The following is a 20,686-nucleotide window of genomic DNA, read 5'->3' as shown; positions in this document are numbered from 1 at the left end:
AAGAAAGTAGTTTCAACTCAGTGTCCACTTTCTGCAGAGACACTGGCAGTAGGGCTATTTCGGGTGCTCTTACAGCGGGCTTCATTCTCATAAGACTATATTTTCTACTGCTAGTATTCTTGCAGAGGAAGGTGCTGTTCAGTAACATGTGAGCGCAGTGCAGCTCTATAAAAGGATGATCTACAATCCAGGGACACTACCCAACCAAGAGGACTTCCTGTAACATTCCACGACAGAGACAATCCCTTAAGAGAAACTTTTTCACTGCAGAGATTCTCACTTAGGAAAATGATTCTCAGTGCCATGTCACTGCAAGGAGGCTAGCTTAGGAGGATTCTCTTCACAGTTGAGATGGCACCTGAGGAAGACACTTTTCAGCAATTGGTGGCTACATGGGAGCTCACTTAAGAGTAACATCTTAAATGCTGGGGCCCTCATAAGGAATTGAATTAGCAGTATCTGTTTCTCTGCTGCTATACTCCCTGAGAAACAAAATATTAAGTGACATGTCACAGTTGCAAGGCAGCTCTATGAAGACAGGACAAGATTCACGTGTCTTTACTGCATAGTCTCGCGGTAATACATCAGTATTGACAAGGTGAATGAAATGAGTGTGATGATTTTCATTGATGAGACCTTTTAATCATCTTTATGTTAATATATGTTGAAATTCGTTCATATTTAATTAAGATCAAAATTAAAAATAATTGACGACCCAGGTGGGACTTGAACCCACAATCCCCAGCTTCGGAGGCTGATGCCTTATCCATTAGGCCACAGGGCCACTTGATGGAAAAGCACTGTTCTGACCATAATAGACCAACTGAACACCAATTCACACACAGAATAAACACCCCATGGCAAAAACAACAAAAACATGAAAAAAAACACAGTCGACATGTAGAGCAAGTCTGTGAGTTTGGAAAACACACCTTGCATATGATGGTCCAGTGAGCGAAGGTAAAGAAAGCAACAACTCCTGCAACACAAACCCTTCCACAATTCATATTGAACACTTTTGATTGAAGAGAGTATACAGTGCGGTGGTTGCTACTCCTCGCCATCCTTATTTATAGTATTTTGATTTATATGCACTGAAATAGCTCTTAGTTTGGCTTCTGATGTTTTGTCTTCTAAAAAATGTGTATGTACTGGTACTTTCTACAGATGGAAATGAAGATGAACTCAAAATAGGGACAAATAGTCCTGACATACACCAATCCTTAGCAACTGCTTTGGATTGGCCAAATGGGTAAATTCGATGCACTGTGTGTTATATTCTTGGCATTCGCACTTTACAAAATTTAAGAATTGCTGTAAGATTTTTCCATTATGGACACTATTCTAGAGTTCCAGCATTTTTCTTACTCTGTCTCAAAAATTGATGATTTCTACAAACTAGATTTCTTGCCTGGCATATTTTCATTTCACCTGACATCTCTGACTTCCTATCTGTGGTGATCACTGTCTCACGGCCACCCACTTGGTAAAGATAATAACTAGGAGGTCATTGACTTAGTGATAATGTATTCATTTTCTCTAATAATGACTTCTATCATGCCCTCACACTGCAATGCCCTCTTCTAGGTTGGAACATCCTTGCTAACTTGCTTGACTTTTCAAGTAATCCTTCACCTGTTGAAGCCAGATATTTTCCGAAACATGTGTCACAGAGTCTCATGGGCATGACACTTGACACAATATCCATCTTGAGCACCAGATTTTTTGTGATTTTCATGTCTTACCTATTCATTTCCTTTGACATAGTTTCAGATCCTCTTATTAATCACTCACTGCAAGTTTTGAATGGTGCAGGTTTTGTGGACTTTTCCAAATAAAATGCATTACATTTGAATTCATCACTTTTCTTCCTGTTTTATCATGTTTATGTATTCCTGGTACACTGGTGTCGATTGGTCACTAAAAAGAGCACAACAGGATTCTATTCTGCAGTACGGACCGTTGTCTTTCTCAATCGCTCTAATTCCATAATGGCAACAGTGCCGAGCAACAAGGGTACTTAACTGTGCAATCAATTCAAGAAAGTAGTTTCAAATCAGTGTCCACTTTCTGCAGAGACACTGGCAGTAGGGCTATTTCGGGTGCTCTTACAGCGGGCTTCATTCTCATAAGACTATATTTTCTACTGCTAGTATTCTTGCAGAGAAAGGGGCTGTTCAGTAACATGTGAGTGCACTGCAGCTCTATAAAAGGATGATCTACAATCCAGGGACACTACCCAACCAAGAGGACTTCCTGTAACATTCCACGACAGAGACAATCCCTTAAGAGAAACTTTTTCACTGCAGAGATTCTCACTGAGGAAAATGATTCTCAGTGCCATGTCACTGCAAGGAGGCTAGCTTAGGAGGATTCTCTTCACAGTTGAGATGGCACCTGAGGAAGACACTTTTCAGCAATTGGTGGCTACAGGGGAGCTCACTTAAGAGTAACATCTTAAATGCTGGGGCCCTCATAAGGAATTGAATTAGCAGTATCTGTTTCTCTGCTGCTATACTCCCTGAGAAACAAAATATTAAGTGACATGTCACAGTTGCAAGGCAGCTCTATGAAGACAGGACAAGATTCACGTGTCTTTACTGCATAGTCTCGCGGTAATATATCAGTATTGACAAGGTGAATGAAATGAGTGTGATGATTTTCATTGATGAGACCTTTTAATCATCTTTATGTTAATATATGTTGAAATTTGTTCATATTTAATTAAGATCAAAATTAAAAATAATTGACGACCCAGGTGAGACTTGAACCCACAACCCCCAGCTTTGGAGGCTGATGCCTTATCCATTAGGCCACAGGGCCACTTGATAGAAAAGCACTGATCTGACAATAATAGACCAACTGAACACCAATTCAAACACAGAATAAACACCCCATGGCAAAAACAACAAAAACATGAAAAAAAAACACAGTCAACATGTAGAGCAAGTCTGTGAGTTTGGAAAACACACCTTGCATATGATGGTCCAGTGAGCGAAGGTAAAGAAAGGAACAACTCCTGCAACACAAACCCTTCCGCAATTCATATTGAACACTTTTGATTGAAGAGAGTATACAGTGCGGTGGTTGCTACTCCTCGCCATCCTTAGTTATAGTATTTTGATTTATATGCACTGAAATAGCTCTTAGTTTGGCTTCTGATGTTTTGTCTTCTAAAAAATGTGTATGTACTGGTACTTTCTACAGATGGAAATGAAGATGAACTCAAAATAGGGACAAATAGTCCTGACATACACCAATCCTTAGCAACTGCTTTGGATTGGCCAAATGCGTAAATTCGATGCACTGTGTGTTATATTCTTGGCATTCGCACTTTACAAAATTTAAGAATTGCTGTAAGATTTTTCCATTATGGACACTATTCTAGAGTTCCAGCATTTTTCTTACTCTGTCTCAAAAATTGATGATTTCTACAAACTAGATTTCTTGCCTGGCATATTTTCATTTCACCTGACATCTCTGACTTCCTATCTGTGGTGATCACTGTCTCACGGCCACCCACTTGGTAAAGATAATAACTAGGAGGTCATTGACTTAGTGATAATGTATTCATTGTCTCTAATGATGACTTCTATGATGCCCTCACACTGAAATGCCCTCTTCTAGGTTGGAACATCCTTGCTAACTTGCTTGACTTTTCAAGTAATCCTTCACCTGTTGAAGCCAGATATTTTCCGAAACATGTGTCACAGAGTCTCATGGGCATGACACTTGACACAATATCCATCTTGAGCACCAGATTTTTTGTGATTTTCATGTCTTACCTATTCATTTCCTTTGACATAGTTTCAGATCCTCTTATTAATCACTCACTGCAAGTTTTGAATGGTGCAGGTTTTGTGGACTTTTCTAAATAAAATGCATTACATTTGAATTCATTACTTTTCTTCCTGTTTTATCATGTTTATGTATTCCTGGTATACTGGTGTCGATTGGTCACTAAAAAGAGCACAACAGGATTCTATTCTACAATACGGACCGTTGTCTTTCTCAATCGCTCCGATTCCATAATGGCAACAGTGCCGAGCAACAAGGGTACTTAACTGTGCAATCAATTCAAGAAAGTAGTTTCAACTCAGTGTCCACTTTCTGCAGAGACACTGGCAGTAGGGCTATTTCGGGTGCTCTTACAGCAGGCTTCATTCTCATAAGACTATATTTTCTACTGCTAGTATTCTTGCAGAGGAAGGTGCTGTTCAGTAACATGTGAGTGCAGTGCAGCTCTATAAAAGGATGATCTACAATCCAGGGACACTACCCAACCAAGAGGACTTCCTGTAACATTCCACGACAGAGACAATCCCTTAAGAGAAACTTTTTCACTGCAGAGATTCTCACTGAGGAAAATGATTCTCAGTGCCATGTCACTGCAAGGAGGCTAGCTTAGGAGGATTCTCTTCACAGTTGAGATGGCACCTGAGGAAGACACTTTTCAGCAATTGGTGGCTACAGGGGAGCTCACTTAAGAGTAACATCTTAAATGCTGGGGCCCTCATAAGGAATTGAATTAGCAGTATCTGTTTCTCTGCTGCTATACTCCCTGAGAAACAAAATATTAAGTGACATGTCACAGTTGCAAGGCAGCTCTATGAAGACAGGACAAGATTCACATGTCTTTACTGCATAGTCTCGCGGTAATATATCAGTATTGACAAGGTGAATGAAATGAGTGTGATGATTTTCATTGATGAGACCTTTTAATCATCTTTATGTTAATATATGTTGAAATTCGTTCATATTTAATTAAGATCAAAATTAAAAATAATTGACGACCCAGGTGAGACTTGAACCCACAACCCCCCGGCTTCGGAGGCTGATGCCTTATCCATTAGGCCACAGGGCCACTTGATAGAAAAGCACTGATCTGACAATAATAGACCAACTGAACACCAATTCAAACACAGAATAAACACCCCATGGCAAAAACAACAAAAACATGAAAAAAAACACAGTCAACATGTAGAGCAAGTCTGTGAGTTTGGAAAACACACCTTGCATATGATGGTCCAGTGAGCGAAGGTAAAGAAAGGAACAACTCCTGCAACACAAACCCTTCCGCAATTCATATTGAACACTTTTGATTGAAGAGAGTATACAGTGCGGTGGTTGCTACTCCTCGCCATCCTTATTTATAGTATTTTGATTTATATGCACTGAAATAGCTTTTAGTTCGGCTTCTGATGTTTTGTCTTCTAAAAAATGTGTATATACTGGTACTTTCTACAGATGGAAATGAAGATGAACTCAAAATAGGGACAAATAGTCCTGACATGCACCAATCCTTAGCAACTGCTTTGGATCGGCCAAATGCGTAAATTCGATGCACTGTGTGTTATATTCTTGGAATTCGCACTTTACAAAATTTAAGAATTGCTGTAAGATTTTTCCATTATGGACACTATTCTAGAGTTCCAGCATTTTTCTTACTCTGTCTCAAAAATTGATGATTTCTACAAACTAGATTTCTTGCCTGGCATATTTTCATTTCACCTGACATCTCTGACTTCCTATCTGTGGTGATCACTGTCTCACGGCCACCCACTTGGTAAAGATAATAACTAGGAGGTCATTGATTTAGTGATAATGTATTCATTGTCTCTAATGATGACTTCTATGATGCCCTCACACTGCAATGCCCTCTTCTAGGTTGGAACATCCTTGCTAACTTGCTTGACTTTTCAAGTAATCCTTCACCTGTTGAAGCCAGATATTTTCCGAAACATGTGTCACAGAATCTCATGGGCATGACACTTGACACAATATCCATCTTGAGCACCAGATTTTTTGTGATTTTCATGTCTTACCTATTCATTTCCTTTGACATAGTTTCAGATCCTCTTATTAATCACTCACTGCAAGTTTTGAATGGTGCAGGTTTTGTGGACTTTTCTAAATAAAATGCATTACATTTGAATTCATCACTTTTCTTCCTGTTTTATCATGTTTATGTATTCCTGGTACACTGGTGTCGATTGGTCACTAAAAAGAGCACAACAGGATTCTATTTTACAGTACGGACCGTTGTCTTTCTCAATCGCTCCGATTCCATAATGGCAACAGTGCCGAGCAACAAGGGTACTTAACTGTGCAATCAATTCAAGAAAGTAGTTTCAACTCAGTGTCCACTTTCTGCAGAGACACTGGCAGTAGGGCTATTTCGGGTGCTCTTACAGCGGGCTTCATTCTCATAAGACTATATTTTCTACTGCTAGTATTCTTGCAGAGGAAGGTGCTGTTCAGTAACATGTGAGCGCAGTGCAGCTCTATAAAAGGATGATCTACAATCCAGGGACCCTACCCAACCAAGAGGACTTCCTGTAACATTCCACGACAGAGACAATTCCTTAAGAGAAACTTTTTCACTGCAGAGATTCTCACTTAGGAAAATGATTCTCAGTGCCATGTCACTGCAAGGAGGCTAGCTTAGGAGGATTCTCTTCACAGTTGAGATGGCACCTGAGGAAGACACTTTTCAGCAATTGGTGGCTACATGGGAGCTCACTTAAGAGTAACATCTTAAATGCTGGGGCCCTCATAAGGAATTGAATTAGCAGTATCTGTTTCTCTGCTGCTATACTCCCTGAGAAACAAAATATTAAGTGACATGTCACAGTTGCAAGGCAGCTCTATGAAGACAGGACAAGATTCACATGTCTTTACTGCATAGTGTCGCGGTAATACATCAGTATTGACAAGGTGAATGAAATGAGTGTGATGATTTTCATTGATGAGACCTTTTAATCATCTTTATGTTAATATATGTTGAAATTCGTTCATATTTAATTAAGATCAAAATTAAAAATAATTGACGACCCAGGTGGGACTTGAACCCACAATCCCCAGCTTCGGAGGCTGATGCCTTATCCATTAGGCCACAGGGCCACTTGATGGAAAAGCACTGATCTGACCATAATAGACCAGCTGAACACCAATTCACACACAGAATAAACACCCCATGGCAAAAACAACAAAAACATGAAAAAAAACACAGTCAACATGTAGAGCAAGTCTGTGAGTTTGGAAAACACACCTTGCATATGATGGTCCAGTGAGCGAAGGTAAAGAAAGGAACAACTCCTGCAACACAAACCCTTCCACAATTCATATTGAACACTTTTGATTGAAGAGAGTATACAGTGCGGTGGTTGCTACTCCTCGCCATCCTTATTTATAGTATTTTGATTTATATGCACTGAAATAGCTCTTAGTTTGGCTTCTGATGTTTTGTCTTCTAAAAAATGTGTATGTACTGGTACTTTCTACAGATGGAAATGAAGATGAACTCAAAATAGGGACAAATAGTCCTGACATACACCAATCCTTAGCAACTGCTTTGGATTGGCCAAATGCGTAAATTCGATGCACTGTGTGTTATATTCTTGGCATTCGCACTTTACAAAATTTAAGAATTGCTGTAAGATTTTTCCATTATGGACACTATTCTAGAGTTCCAGCATTTTTCTTACTCTGTCTCAAAAATTGATGATTTCTACAAACTAGATTTCTTGCCTGGCATATTTTCATTTCACCTGACATCTCTGACTTCCTATCTGTGGTGATCACTGTCTCACGGCCACCCACTTGGTAAAGATAATAACTAGGAGGTCATTGACTTAGTGATAATGTATTCATTGTCTCTAATGATGACTTCTATGATGCCCTCACACTGCAATGCCCTCTTCTAGGTTGGAACATCCTTGCTAACTTGCTTGACTTTTCAAGTAATCCTTCACCTGTTGAAGCCAGATATTTTCCGAAACATGTGTCACAGAGTCTCATGGGCATGACACTTGACACAATATCCATCTTGAGCACCAGATTTTTTGTGATTTTCATGTCTTACCTATTCATTTCCTTTGACATAGTTTCAGATCCTCTTATTAATCACTCACTGCAAGTTTTGAATGGTGCAGGTTTTGTGGACTTTTCTAAATAAAATGCATTACATTTGAATTCATCACTTTTCTTCCTGTTTTATCATGTTTATGTATTCCTGGTACACTGGTGTCGATTGGTCACTAAAAAGAGCACAACAGGATTCTATTCTACAGTACGGACTGTTGTCTTTCTCAATCGCTCCGATTCCATAATGGCAACAGTGCCGAGCAACAAGGGTACTTAACTGTGCAATCAATTCAAGAAAGTAGTTTCAACTCAGTGTCCACTTTCTGCAGAGACACTGGCAGTAGGGCTATTTCGGGTGCTCTTACAGCGGGCTTCATTCTCATAAGACTATATTTTCTACTGCTAGTATTCTTGCAGAGGAAGGTGCTGTTCAGTAACATGTGAGTGCAGTGCAGCTCTATAAAAGGATGATCTACAATCCAGGGACACTACCCAACCAAGAGGACTTCCTGTAACATTCCACGACAGAGACAATCCCTTAAGAGAAACTTTTTCACTGCAGAGATTCTCACTGAGGAAAATGATTCTCAGTGCCATGTCACTGCAAGGAGGCTAGCTTAGGAGGATTCTCTTCACAGTTGAGATGGCACCTGAGGAAGACACTTTTCAGCAATTGGTGGCTACATGGGAGCTCACTTAAGAGTAACATCTTAAATGCTGGGGCCCTCATAAGGAATTGAATTAGCAGTATCTGTTTCTCTGCTGCTATACTCCCTGAGAAACAAAATATTAAGTGACATGTCACAGTTGCAAGGCAGCTCTATGAAGACAGGACAAGATTCACGTGTCTTTACTGCATAGTCTTGCGGTAATATATCAGTATTGACAAGGTGAATGAAATGAGTGTGATGATTATCATTGATGAGACCTTTTAATCATCTTTATGTTAATATATGTTGAAATTCGTTCATATTTAATTAAGATCAAAATTAAAAATAATTGACGACCCAGGTGGGACTTGAACCCACAATCCCCAGCTTCGGAGGCTGATGCCTTATCCATTAGGCCACAGGGCCACTTGATGGAAAAGCACTGATCTGACCATAATAGACCAGCTGAACACCAATTCACACACAGAATAAACCCCCCATGGCAAAAACAACAAAAACATGAAAAAAAACACAGTCAACATGTAGAGCAAGTCTGTGAGTTTGGAAAACACACCTTGCATATGATGGTCCAGTGAGCGAAGGTAAAGAAAGGAACAACTCCTGCAACACAAACCCTTCCGCAATTCATATTGAACACTTTTGATTATAGAGAGTATACAGTGCGGTGGTTGCTACTCCTCGCCATCCTTATTTATAGTATTTTGATTTATATGCACTGAAATAGCTCTTAGTTTGGCTTCTGATGTTTTGTCTTCTAAAAAATGTGTATGTACTGGTACTTTCTACAGATGGAAATGAAGATGAACTCAAAATAGGCACAAATAGTCCTGACATACACCAATCCTTAGCAACTGCTTTGGATTGGCCAAATGCGTAAATTCGATGCACTGTGTTTTATATTCTTGGCATTCGCACTTTACAAAATTTAAGAATTGCTGTAAGATTTTTCCATTATGGACACTATTCTAGAGTTCCAGCATTTTTCTTACTCTGTCTCAAAAATTGATGATTTCTACAAACTAGATTTCTTGCCTGGCATATTTTCATTTCACCTGACATCTCTGACTTCCTATCTGTGGTGATCACTGTCTCACGGCCACCCACTTGGTAAAGATAATAACTAGGAGGTCATTGACTTAGTGATAATGTATTCATTGTCTCTAATGATTACTTCTATGATGCCCTCACACTGCAATGCCCTCTTCTAGGTTGGAACATCCTTGCTAACTTGCTTGACTTTTCAAGTAATCCTTCACCTGTTGAAGCCAGATATTTTCCGAAACATGTGTCACAGAGTCTCATGGGCATGATACTTGACACAATATCCATCTTGAGCACCAGATTTTTTGTGATTTTCATGTCTTACCTATTCATTTCCTTTGACATAGTTTCAGATCCTCTTATTAATCACTCACTGCAAGTTTTGAATGGTGCAGGTTTTGTGGACTTTTCTAAATAAAATGCATTACATTTGAATTCATCACTTTTCTTCCTGTTTTATCATGTTTATGTATTCCTGGTACACTGGTGTCGATTGGTCACTAAAAAGAGCACAACAGGATTCTATTCTACAATACGGACCGTTGTCTTTCTCAATCGCCCCGATTCCATAATGGCAACAGTGCCGAGCAACAAGGGTACTTAACTGTGCAATCAATTCAAGAAAGTAGTTTCAACTCAGTGTCCACTTTCTGCAGAGACACTGGCAGTAGGGCTATTTCGGGTGCTCTTACAGCAGGCTTCATTCTCATAAGACTATATTTTCTACTGCTAGTATTCTTGCAGAGGAAGGTGCTGTTCAGTAACATGTGAGTGCAGTGCAGCTCTATAAAAGGATGATCTACAATCCAGGGACACTACCCAACCAAGAGGACTTCCTGTAACATTCCACGACAGAGACAATCGCTTAAGAGAAACTTTTTCACTGCAGAGATTCTCACTGAGGAAAATGATTCTCAGTGCCATGTCACTGCAAGGAGGCTAGCTTAGGAGGATTCTCTTCACAGTTGAGATGGCACCTGAGGAAGACACTTTTCAGCAATTGGTGGCTACATGGGAGCTCACTTAAGAGTAACATCTTAAATGCTGGGGCCCTCATAAGGAATTGAATTAGCAGTATCTGTTTCTCTGCTGCTATACTCCCTGAGAAACAAAATATTAAGTGACATGTCACAGTTGCAAGGCAGCTCTATGAAGACAGGACAAGATTCACGTGTCTTTACTGCATAGTCTCGCGGTAATATATCAGTATTGACAAGGTGAATGAAATGAGTGTGATGATTTTCATTGATGAGACCTTTTAATCATCTTTATGTTAATATATGTTGAAATTCGTTCATATTTAATTAAGATCAAAATTAAAAATAATTGACGACCCAGGTGGGACTTGAACCCACAATCCCCAGCTTCGGAGGCTGATGCCTTATCCATTAGGCCACAGGGCCACTTGCTAGAAAAGCACTGTTCTGACCATAATAGACCAACTGAACACCAATTCAAACATAGAATAAACACCCCATGGCAAAAACAACAAAAACATGAAAAAAAAACACAGTCAACATGTAGAGCAAGTCTGTGAGTTTGGAAAACACACCTTGCATATGATGGTCCAGTGAGCGAAGGTAAAGAAAGGAACAACTCCTGCAACACAAACCCTTCCGCAATTCATATTGAACACTTTTGATTGAAGAGAGTATACAGTGCGGTGGTTGCTACTCCTCGCCATCCTTATTTATAGTATTTTGATTTATATGCACTGAAATAGCTCTTAGTTTGGCTTCTGATGTTTTGTCTTCTAAAAAATGTGTATGTACTGGTACTTTCTACAGATGGAAATGAAGATGAACTCAAAATAGGGACAAATAGTCCTGACATGCACCAATCCTTAGCAACTGCTTTGGATTGGCCAAATGCGTAAATTCGATGCACTGTGTGTTATATTCTTGGCATTCGCACTTTACAAAATTTAAGAATTGCTGTAAGATTTTTCCATTATGGACACTATTCTAGAGTTCCAGCATTTTTCTTACTCTGTCTCAAAAATTGATGATTTCTACAAACTAGATTTCTTGCCTGGCATATTTTCATTTCACCTGACATCTCTGACTTCCTATCTGTGGTGATCACTGTCTCACGGCCACCCACTTGGTAAAGATAATAACTAGGAGGTCATTGACTTAGTGATAATGTATTCATTGTCTCTAATGATGACTTCTATGATGCCCTCACACTGCAATGCCCTCTTCTAGGTTGGAACATCCTTGCTAACTTGCTTGACTTTTCAAGTAATCCTTCACCTGTTGAAGCCAGATATTTTCCGAAACATGTGTCACAGAGTCTCATGGGCATGACACTTGACACAATATCCATCTTGAGCACCAGATTTTTTGTGATTTTCATGTCTTACCTATTCATTTCCTTTGACATAGTTTCAGATCCTCTTATTAATCACTCACTGCAAGTTTTGAATGGTGCAGGTTTTGTGGACTTTTCTAAATAAAATGCATTACATTTGAATTCATCACTTTTCTTCCTGTTTTATCATGTTTATGTATTCCTGGTACACTGGTGTCGATTGGTCACTAAAAAGAGCACAACAGGATTATATTCTACAGTACGGACCGTTGTCTTTCTCAATTGCTCCGATTCCATAATGGCAACAGTGCCGAGCAACAAGGGTACTTAACTGTGCAATCAATTCAAGAAAGTAGTTTCAACTCAGTGTCCACTTTCTGCAGAGACACTGGCAGTGGGGCTATTTCGGGTGCTCTTACAGCAGGCTTCATTCTCATAAGACTATATTTTCTACTGCTAGTATTCTTGCAGAGGAAGGTGCTGTTCAGTAACATATGAGTGCAGTGCAGCTATATAAAAGGATGATCTACAATCCAGGGACACTACCCAACCAAGAGGACTTCCTGTAACATTCCACGACAGAGACAATCCCTTAAGAGAAACTTTTTCACTGCAGAGATTCTCACTGAGGAAAATGATTCTCAGTGCCATGTCACTGCAAGGAGGCTAGCTTAGGAGGATTCTCTTCACAGTTGAGATGGCACCTGAGGAAGACACTTTTCAGCAATTGGTGGCTACATGGGAGCTCACTTAAGAGTAACATCTTAAATGCTGGGGCCCTCATAAGGAATTGAATTAGCAGTATCTGTTTCTCTGCTGCTATACTCCCTGAGAAACAAAATATTAAGTGACATGTCACAGTTGCAAGGCAGCTCTATGAAGACAGGACAAGATTCACGTGTCTTTACTGCATAGTCTCGCGGTAATATATCAGTATTGACAAGGTGAATGAAATGAGTGTGATGATTTTCATTGATGAGACCTTTTAATCATCTTTATGTTAATATATGTTGAAATTCGTTCATATTTAATTAAGATCAAAATTAAAAATAATTGACGACCCAGGTGGGACTTGAACCCACAATCCCCAGCTTCGGAGGCAGATGCCTTATCCATTAGGCCACAGGGCCACTTGATAGAAAAAGCACTGATCTGACCATAATAGACCAACTGAACACCAATTCAAACACAGAATAAACACCCCATGGCAAAAACAACAAAAACATGAAAAAAAACACAGTCAACATGTAGAGCAAGTCTGTGAGTTTGGAAAACACACCTTGCATATGAAGGTCCAGTGAGCGAAGGTAAAGAAAGGAACAACTCCTGCAACACAAACCCTTCCGCAATTCATATTGAACACTTTTGATTGAAGAGAGTATACAGTGCGGTGGTTGCTACTCCTCGCCATCCTTATTTATAGTATTTTGATTTATATGCACTGAAATAGCTTTTAGTTCGGCTTCTGATGTTTTGTCTTCTAAAAAATGTGTATATACTGGTACTTTCTACAGATGGAAATGAAGATGAACTCAAAATAGGGACAAATAGTCCTGACATGCACCAATCCTTAGCAACTGCTTTGGATTGGCCAAATGCGTAAATTCGATGCACTGTGTGTTATATTCTTGGCATTCGCACTTTACAAAATTTAAGAATTGCTGTAAGATTTTTCCATTATGGACACTATTCTAGAGTTCCAGCATTTTTCTTACTCTGTCTCAAAAATTGATGATTTCTACAAACTAGATTTCTTGCCTGGCATATTTTCATTTCACCTGACATCTCTGACTTCCTATCTGTGGTGATCACTGTCTCACGGCCACCCACTTGGTAAAGATAATAACTAGGAGGTCATTGACTTAGTGATAATGTATTCATTGTCTCTAATGATGACTTCTATGATGCCCTCACACTGCAATGCCCTCTTCTAGGTTGGAACATCCTTGCTAATTTGCTTGACTTTTCAAGTAATCATTCACCTGTTGAAGCCAGATATTTTCCGAAACATGTGTCACAGAGTCTCATGGGCATGACACTTGACACAATATCCATCTTGAGCACCAGATTTTTTGTGATTTTCATGTCTTACCTATTCATTTCCTTTGACATAGTTTCAGATCCTCTTATTAATCACTCACTGCAAGTTTTGAATGGTGCAGGTTTTGTGGACTTTTCTAAATAAAATGCATTACATTTGAATTCATCACTTTTCTTCCTGTTTTATCATGTTTATGTATTCCTGGTAAACTGGTGTCGATTGGTCACTAAAAAGAGCACAACAGGATTCTATTCTACAGTACGGATCGTTGTCTTTCTCAATTGCTCCGATTCCATAATGGCAACAGTGCCGAGCAACAAGGGTACTTAACTGTGCAATCAATTCAAGAAAGTAGTTTCAACTCAGTGTCCCCTTTCTGCAGAGACACTGGCAATAGGGCTATTTCGGGTGCTCTTACAGCAGGCTTCATTCTCATAAGACTATATTTTCTACTGCTAGTATTCTTGCAGAGGAAGGTGCTGTTCAGTAACATGTGAGTGCAGTGCAGCTCTATAAAAGGATGATCTACAATCCAGGGACACTACCCAACCAAGAGGACTTCCTGTAACATTCCACGACAGAGACAATCCCTTAAGAGAAACTTTTTCACTGCAGAGATTCTCACTGAGGAAAATGATTCTCAGTGACATGTCGCTGCAAGGAGGCTAGTTTAGGAGGATTCTCTTCACAGTTGAGATGGCACCTGAGGAAGACACTTTTCAGCAATTGGTGGCTACATGGGAGCTCACTTAAGAGTAACATCTTAAATGCTGGGGCCCTCATAAGGAATTGAATTAGCAGTATCTGTTTCTCTGCTGCTATACTCCCTGAGAAACAAAATATTAAGTGACATGTCACAGTTGCAAGGCAGCTCTATGAAGACAGGACAAGATTCACGTGTCTTTACTGCATAGTCTCGCGGTAATATATCAGTATTGACAAGGTGAATGAAATGAGTGTGATGATTTTCATTGATGAGACCTTTTAATCATCTTTATGTTAATATATGTTGAAATTCGTTCATATTTAATTAAGACCAAAATTAAAAATAATTGACGACCCAGGTGGGACTTGAACCCACAATCCCCAGCTTCGGAGGCTGATGCCTTATCCATTAGGCCACAGGGCCACTTGATAGAAAAGCACTGATCTGACCATAATAGACCAACTGAACACCAATTCAAACACAGAATAAACACCCCATGGCAAAAACAACAAAAACATGAAAAAAAACACAGTCAACATGTAGAGCAAGTCTGTGAGTTTGGAAAACACACTTTGCATATGATGGTCCAGTGAGCGAAGGTAAAGAAAGGAACAACTCCCGCAACACAAACCCTTCCGCAATTCATATTGAACACTTTTGATTGAAGAGAGTATACAGTGCGGTGGTTGCTACTCCTCGCCATCCTTATTTATAGTATTTTGATTTATATGCACTGAAATAGCTTTTAGTTCGGCTTCTGATGTTTTGTCTTCTAAAAAATGTGTATATACTGGTACTTTCTACAGATGGAAATGAAGATGAACTCAAAATAGGGACAAATAGTCCTGACATGCACCAATCCTTAGCAACTGCTTTGGATTGGCCAAATGCGTAAATTCGATGCACTGTGTGTTATATTCTTGGCATTCGCACTTTACAAAATTTAAGAATTGCTGTAAGATTTTTCCATTATGGACACTATTCTAGAGTTCCAGCATTTTTCTTACTCTGTCTCAAAAATTGATGATTTCTACAAACTAGATTTCTTGCCTGGCATATTTTCATTTCACCTGACATCTCTGACTTCCTATCTGTGGTGATCACTGTCTCACGGCCACCCACTTGGTAAAGATAATAACTAGGAGGTCATTGACTTAGTGATAATGTATTCATTGTCTCTAATGATGACTTCTATGATGCCCTCACACTGCAATGCCCTCTTCTAGGTTGGAACATCCTTGCTAATTTGCTTGACTTTTCAAGTAATCATTCACCTGTTGAAGCCAGATATTTTCCGAAACATGTGTCACAGAGTCTCATGGGCATGACACTTGACACAATATCCATCTTGAGCACCAGATTTTTTGTTATTTTCATGTCTTACCTATTCATTTCCTTTGACATAGTTTCAGATCCTCTTATTAATCACTCACTGCAACTTTTGAATGGTGCAGGTTTTGTGGACTTTTCTAAATAAAATGCATTACATTTGAATTCATCACTTTTCTTCCTGTTTTATCATGTTTATGTATTCCTGGTACACTGGTGTCGATTGGTCACTAAAAAGAGCACAACAGGATTCTATTCTACAGTACGGATCGTTGTCTTTCTCAATTGCTCCGATTCCATAATGGCAACAGTGCCGAGCAACAAGGGTACTTAACTGTGCAATCAATTCAAGAAAGTAGTTTCAACTCAGTGTCCACTTTCTGCAGAGACACTGGCAGTGGGGCTATTTCGGGTGCTCTTACAGCAGGCTTCATTCTCATAAGACTATATTTTCTACTGCTAGTATTCTTGCAGAGGAAGGTGCTGTTCAGTAACATATGAGTGCAGTGCAGCTCTATAAAAGGATGATCTACAATCCAGGGACACTACCCAACCAAGAGGACTTCCTGTAACATTCCACGACAGAGACAATCCCTTAAGAGAAACTTTTTCACTGCAGAGATTCTCACTGAGGAAAATGATTCTCAGTGACATGTCGCTGCAAGGAGGCTAGCTTAGGAGGATTCTCTTCACAGTTGAGATGGCACCTGAGGAAGACACTTTTCAGCAATTGGTGGCTACATGGGAGCTCACTTAAGAGTAACATCTTAAATGCTGGGGCCCTCATAAGGAATTGAATTAGCAGTATCTGTTTCTTTGCTGCTATACTCCCTGAGAAACAAAATATTAAGTGACATGTCACAGTTGCAAGGCAGCTCTATGAAGACAGGACAAGATTCACGTGTCTTTACTGCATAGTCTCGCGGTAATATATCAGTATTGACAAGGTGAATGAAATGAGTGTGATGATTTTCATTGATGAGACCTTTTAATCATCTTTATGTTAATATATGTTGAAATTCGTTCATATTTAATTAAGACCAAAATTAAAAATAATTGACCACCCAGGTGGGACTTGAACCCACAATCCCCAGCTTCGGAGGCTGATGCCTTATCCATTAGGCCACAGGGCCACTTGATAGAAAAGCACTGATCTGACCATAATAGACCAACTGAACACCAATTCAAACACAGAATAAACACCCCATGGCAAAAAAAACAAAAACATGAAAAAAAACACAGTCAACATGTAGAGCAAGTCTGTGAGTTTGGAAAACACACTTTGCATATGATGGTCCAGTGAGCGAAGGTAAAGAAAGGAACAACTCCCGCAACACAAACCCTTCCGCAATTCATATTGAACACTTTTGATTGAAGAGAGTATACAGTGCGGTGGTTGCTACTCCTCGCCATCCTTATTTATAGTATTTTGATTTATATGCACTGAAATAGCTTATAGTTTGGCTTCTGATGTTTTGTCTTCTAAAAAATGTGTATGTACTGGTACTTTCTACAGATGGAAATGAAGATGAACTCAAAATAGGGACAAATAGTCCTGACATACACCAATCCTTAGCAACTGCTTTGGATTGGCCAAATGCGTAAATTCGATGCACTGTGTGTTATATTCTTGGCATTCGCACTTTACAAAATTTAAGAATTGCTGTAAGATTTTTCCATTATGGACACTATTCTAGAGTTCCAGCATTTTTCTTACTCTGTCTCAAAAATTGATGATTTTTACAAACTAGATTTCTTGCCTGGCATATTTTCATTTCACCTGACATCTCTGACTTCCTATCTGTGGTGATCACTGTCTCAAGGCCACCCACTTGGTAGAGATAATAACTAGGAGGTCATTGACTTAGTGATAATGTATTCATTGTCTCTAATGATGACTTCTATGATGCCCTCACACTGCAATGCCCTCTTCTAGGTTGGAACATTCTTGCTAACTTGCTTGACTTTTCAAGTAATCCTTCACCTGTTGAAGCCAGATATTTTCCGAAACATGTGTCACAGAGTCTCATGGGCATAACACTTGACACAATATCCATCTTGAGCACCAGATTTTTTGTGATTTTCATGTCTTACCTATTCATTTCCTTTGACATAGTTTCAGATCCTCTTATTAATCACTCACTGCAAGTTTTGAATGGTGCAGGTTTTGTGGACTTTTCTAAATAAAATGCATTACATTTGAATTCATCACTTTTCTTCCTGTTTTATCATGTTTATGTATTCCTGGTACACTGGTTTCGATTGGTCACTAAAAAGAGCACAACAGGATTCTATTCTACAATACGGACCGTTGTCTTTCTAAATCGCTCCGATTCCATAATGGCAACAGTGCCGAGCAACAAGGGTACTTAACTGTGCAATCAATTCAAGAAAGTAGTTTCAACTCAGTGTCCACTTTCTGCAGAGACACTGGCAGTGGGGCTATTTCGGGTGCTCTTACAGCAGGCTTCATTCTCATAAGACTATATTTTCTACTGCTAGTATTCTTGCAGAGGAAGGTGCTGTTCAGTAACATATGAGTGCAGTGCAGCTCTATAAAAGGATGATCTACAATCCAGGGACACTACCCAACCAAGAGGACTTCCTGTAACATTCCACGACAGAGACAATCCCTTAAGAGAAACTTTTTCACTGCAGAGATTCTCACTGAGGAAAATGATTCTCAGTGCCATGTCACTGCAAGGAGGCTAGCTTAGGAGGATTCTCTTCACAGTTGAGATGGCACCTGAGGAAGACACTTTTCAGCAATTGGTGGCTACATGGGAGCTCACTTAAGAGTAACATCTTAAATGCTGGGGTCCTCATAAGGAATTGAATTAGCAGTATCTGTTTCTCTGCTGCTATACTCCCTGAGAAACAAAATATTAAGTGACATGTCACAGTTGCAAGGCAGCTCTATGAAGACAGGACAAGATTCGCGTGTCTTTACTGCATAGTCTCGCGGTAATATATCAGTATTGACAAGGTGAATGAAATGAGTGTGATGATTTTCATTGATGAGACCTTTTAATCATCTTTATGTTAATATATGTTGAAATTCGTTCATATTTAATTAAGACCAAAATTAAAAATAATTGACGACCCAGGTGGGACTTGAACCCACAATCCCCAGCTTCGGAGGCTGATGCCTTATCCATTAGGCCACAGGGCCACTTGATAGAAAAAGCACTGATCTGACCATAATAGACCAACTGAACACCAATTCAAACACAGAATAAACACCCCATGGCAAAAACAACAAAAACATGAAAAAAAACACAGTCAACATGTAGAGCAAGTCTGTGAGTTTGGAAAACACACTTTGCATATGATGGTCCAGTGAGCGAAGGTAAAGAAAGGAACAACTCCCGCAACACAAACCCTTCCGCAATTCATATTGAACACTTTTGATTGAAGAGAGTATACAGTGCGGTGGTTGCTACTCCTCGCCATCCTTATTTATAGTATTTTGATTTATATGCACTGAAATAGCTTATAGTTTGGCTTCTGATGTTTTGTCTTCTAAAAAATGTGTATGTACTGGTACTTTCTACAGATGGAAATGAAGATGAACTCAAAATAGGGACAAATAGTCCTGACATACACCAATCCTTAGCAACTGCTTTGGATTGGCCAAATGCGTAAATTCGATGCACTGTGTGTTATATTCTTGGCATTCGCACTTTACAAAATTTAAGAATTGCTGTAAGATTTTTCCATTATGGACACTATTCTAGAGTTCCAGCATTTTTCTTACTCTGTCTCAAAAATTGATGATTTTTACAAACTAGATTTCTTGCCTGGCATATTTTCATTTCACCTGACATCTCTGACTTCCTATCTGTGGTGATCACTGTCTCAAGGCCACCCACTTGGTAGAGATAATAACTAGGAGGTCATTGACTTAGTGATAATGTATTCATTGTCTCTAATGATGACTTCTATGATGCCCTCACACTGCAATGCCCTCTTCTAGGTTGGAACATCCTTGCTAACTTGCTTGACTTTTCAAGTAATCCTTCACCTGTTGAAGCCAGATATTTTCCGAAACATGTGTCACAGAGTCTCATGGGCATGACACTTGACACAATATCCATCTTGAGCACCAGATTTTTTGTGATTTTCATGTCTTACCTATTCATTTCCTTTGACATAGTTTCAGATCCTCTTATTAATCACTCACTGCAAGTTTTGAATGGTGCAGGTTTTGTGGACTTTTCTAAATAAAATGCATTACATTTGAATTCATTACTTTTCTTCCTGTTTTATCATGTTTATGTATTCCTGGTATACTGGTGTCGATTGGTCACTAAAAAGAACACAACAGGATTCTATTCTACAATACGGACCGTTGTCTTTCTCAATCGCTCCGATTCCATAATGGCAACAGTGCCGAGCAACAAGGGTACTTAACTGTGCAATCAATTCAAGAAAGTAGTTTCAACTCAGTGTCCACTTTCTGCAGAGACACTGGCAGTGGGGCTATTTCGGGTGCTCTTACAGCAGGCTTCATTCTCATAAGACTATATTTTCTACTGCTAGTATTCTTGCAGAGGAAGGTGCTGTTCAGTAACATATGAGTGCAGTGCAGCTCTATAAAAGGATGATCTACAATCCAGGGACACTACCCAACCAAGAGGACTTCCTGTAACATTCCACGACAGAGACAATCCCTTAAGAGAAACTTTTTCACTGCAGAGATTCTCACTGAGGAAAATG

At 39.4% G+C, this 20,686-nt stretch overlaps 9 non-coding genes across 9 annotated transcripts; all 9 read right to left on the bottom strand.

Moving 5' to 3' along the window:
- Positions 1-711: 711 nt before the first annotated feature.
- TRNAR-CCG (transfer RNA arginine (anticodon CCG)) lies at positions 712-784 on the bottom strand. The gene has a single exon. It is a non-coding gene; the product is annotated as a tRNA-Arg (tRNA).
- A 1,966-nt stretch (positions 785-2,750) lies between these two features.
- TRNAW-CCA (transfer RNA tryptophan (anticodon CCA)) lies at positions 2,751-2,823 on the bottom strand. Its single transcript has one exon. It is a non-coding gene; the product is annotated as a tRNA-Trp (tRNA).
- A 4,007-nt stretch (positions 2,824-6,830) lies between these two features.
- TRNAR-CCG (transfer RNA arginine (anticodon CCG)) lies at positions 6,831-6,903 on the bottom strand. The gene has a single exon. It is a non-coding gene; the product is annotated as a tRNA-Arg (tRNA).
- A 1,966-nt stretch (positions 6,904-8,869) lies between these two features.
- Positions 8,870-8,942, bottom strand: TRNAR-CCG (transfer RNA arginine (anticodon CCG)). Its single transcript has one exon. It is a non-coding gene; the product is annotated as a tRNA-Arg (tRNA).
- Positions 8,943-10,908: 1,966 nt separating this feature from the next.
- On the bottom strand, positions 10,909-10,981 carry TRNAR-CCG (transfer RNA arginine (anticodon CCG)). Its single transcript has one exon. It is a non-coding gene; the product is annotated as a tRNA-Arg (tRNA).
- A 1,967-nt stretch (positions 10,982-12,948) lies between these two features.
- TRNAR-CCG (transfer RNA arginine (anticodon CCG)) lies at positions 12,949-13,021 on the bottom strand. The gene has a single exon. It is a non-coding gene; the product is annotated as a tRNA-Arg (tRNA).
- Positions 13,022-14,988: 1,967 nt separating this feature from the next.
- Positions 14,989-15,061, bottom strand: TRNAR-CCG (transfer RNA arginine (anticodon CCG)). Its single transcript has one exon. It is a non-coding gene; the product is annotated as a tRNA-Arg (tRNA).
- Positions 15,062-17,024: 1,963 nt separating this feature from the next.
- Positions 17,025-17,100, bottom strand: TRNAR-CCG (transfer RNA arginine (anticodon CCG)). Its single transcript has one exon. It is a non-coding gene; the product is annotated as a tRNA-Arg (tRNA).
- Positions 17,101-19,066: 1,966 nt separating this feature from the next.
- Positions 19,067-19,139, bottom strand: TRNAR-CCG (transfer RNA arginine (anticodon CCG)). The gene has a single exon. It is a non-coding gene; the product is annotated as a tRNA-Arg (tRNA).
- Between the last annotated feature and the right edge of the window lie 1,547 nt (positions 19,140-20,686).

The sequence above is a fragment of the Ambystoma mexicanum genome, chromosome 3q (genome assembly GCF_040938575.1).
Source record: "Ambystoma mexicanum isolate Mex_15411 chromosome 3q, UKY_AmexF1_1, whole genome shotgun sequence".
NCBI lineage: Eukaryota > Metazoa > Chordata > Amphibia > Caudata > Ambystomatidae > Ambystoma > Ambystoma mexicanum.
The sequence above is the reverse complement of the archived record's forward strand: the minus strand, read 5'-3'. Positions and strand labels throughout refer to the sequence as shown.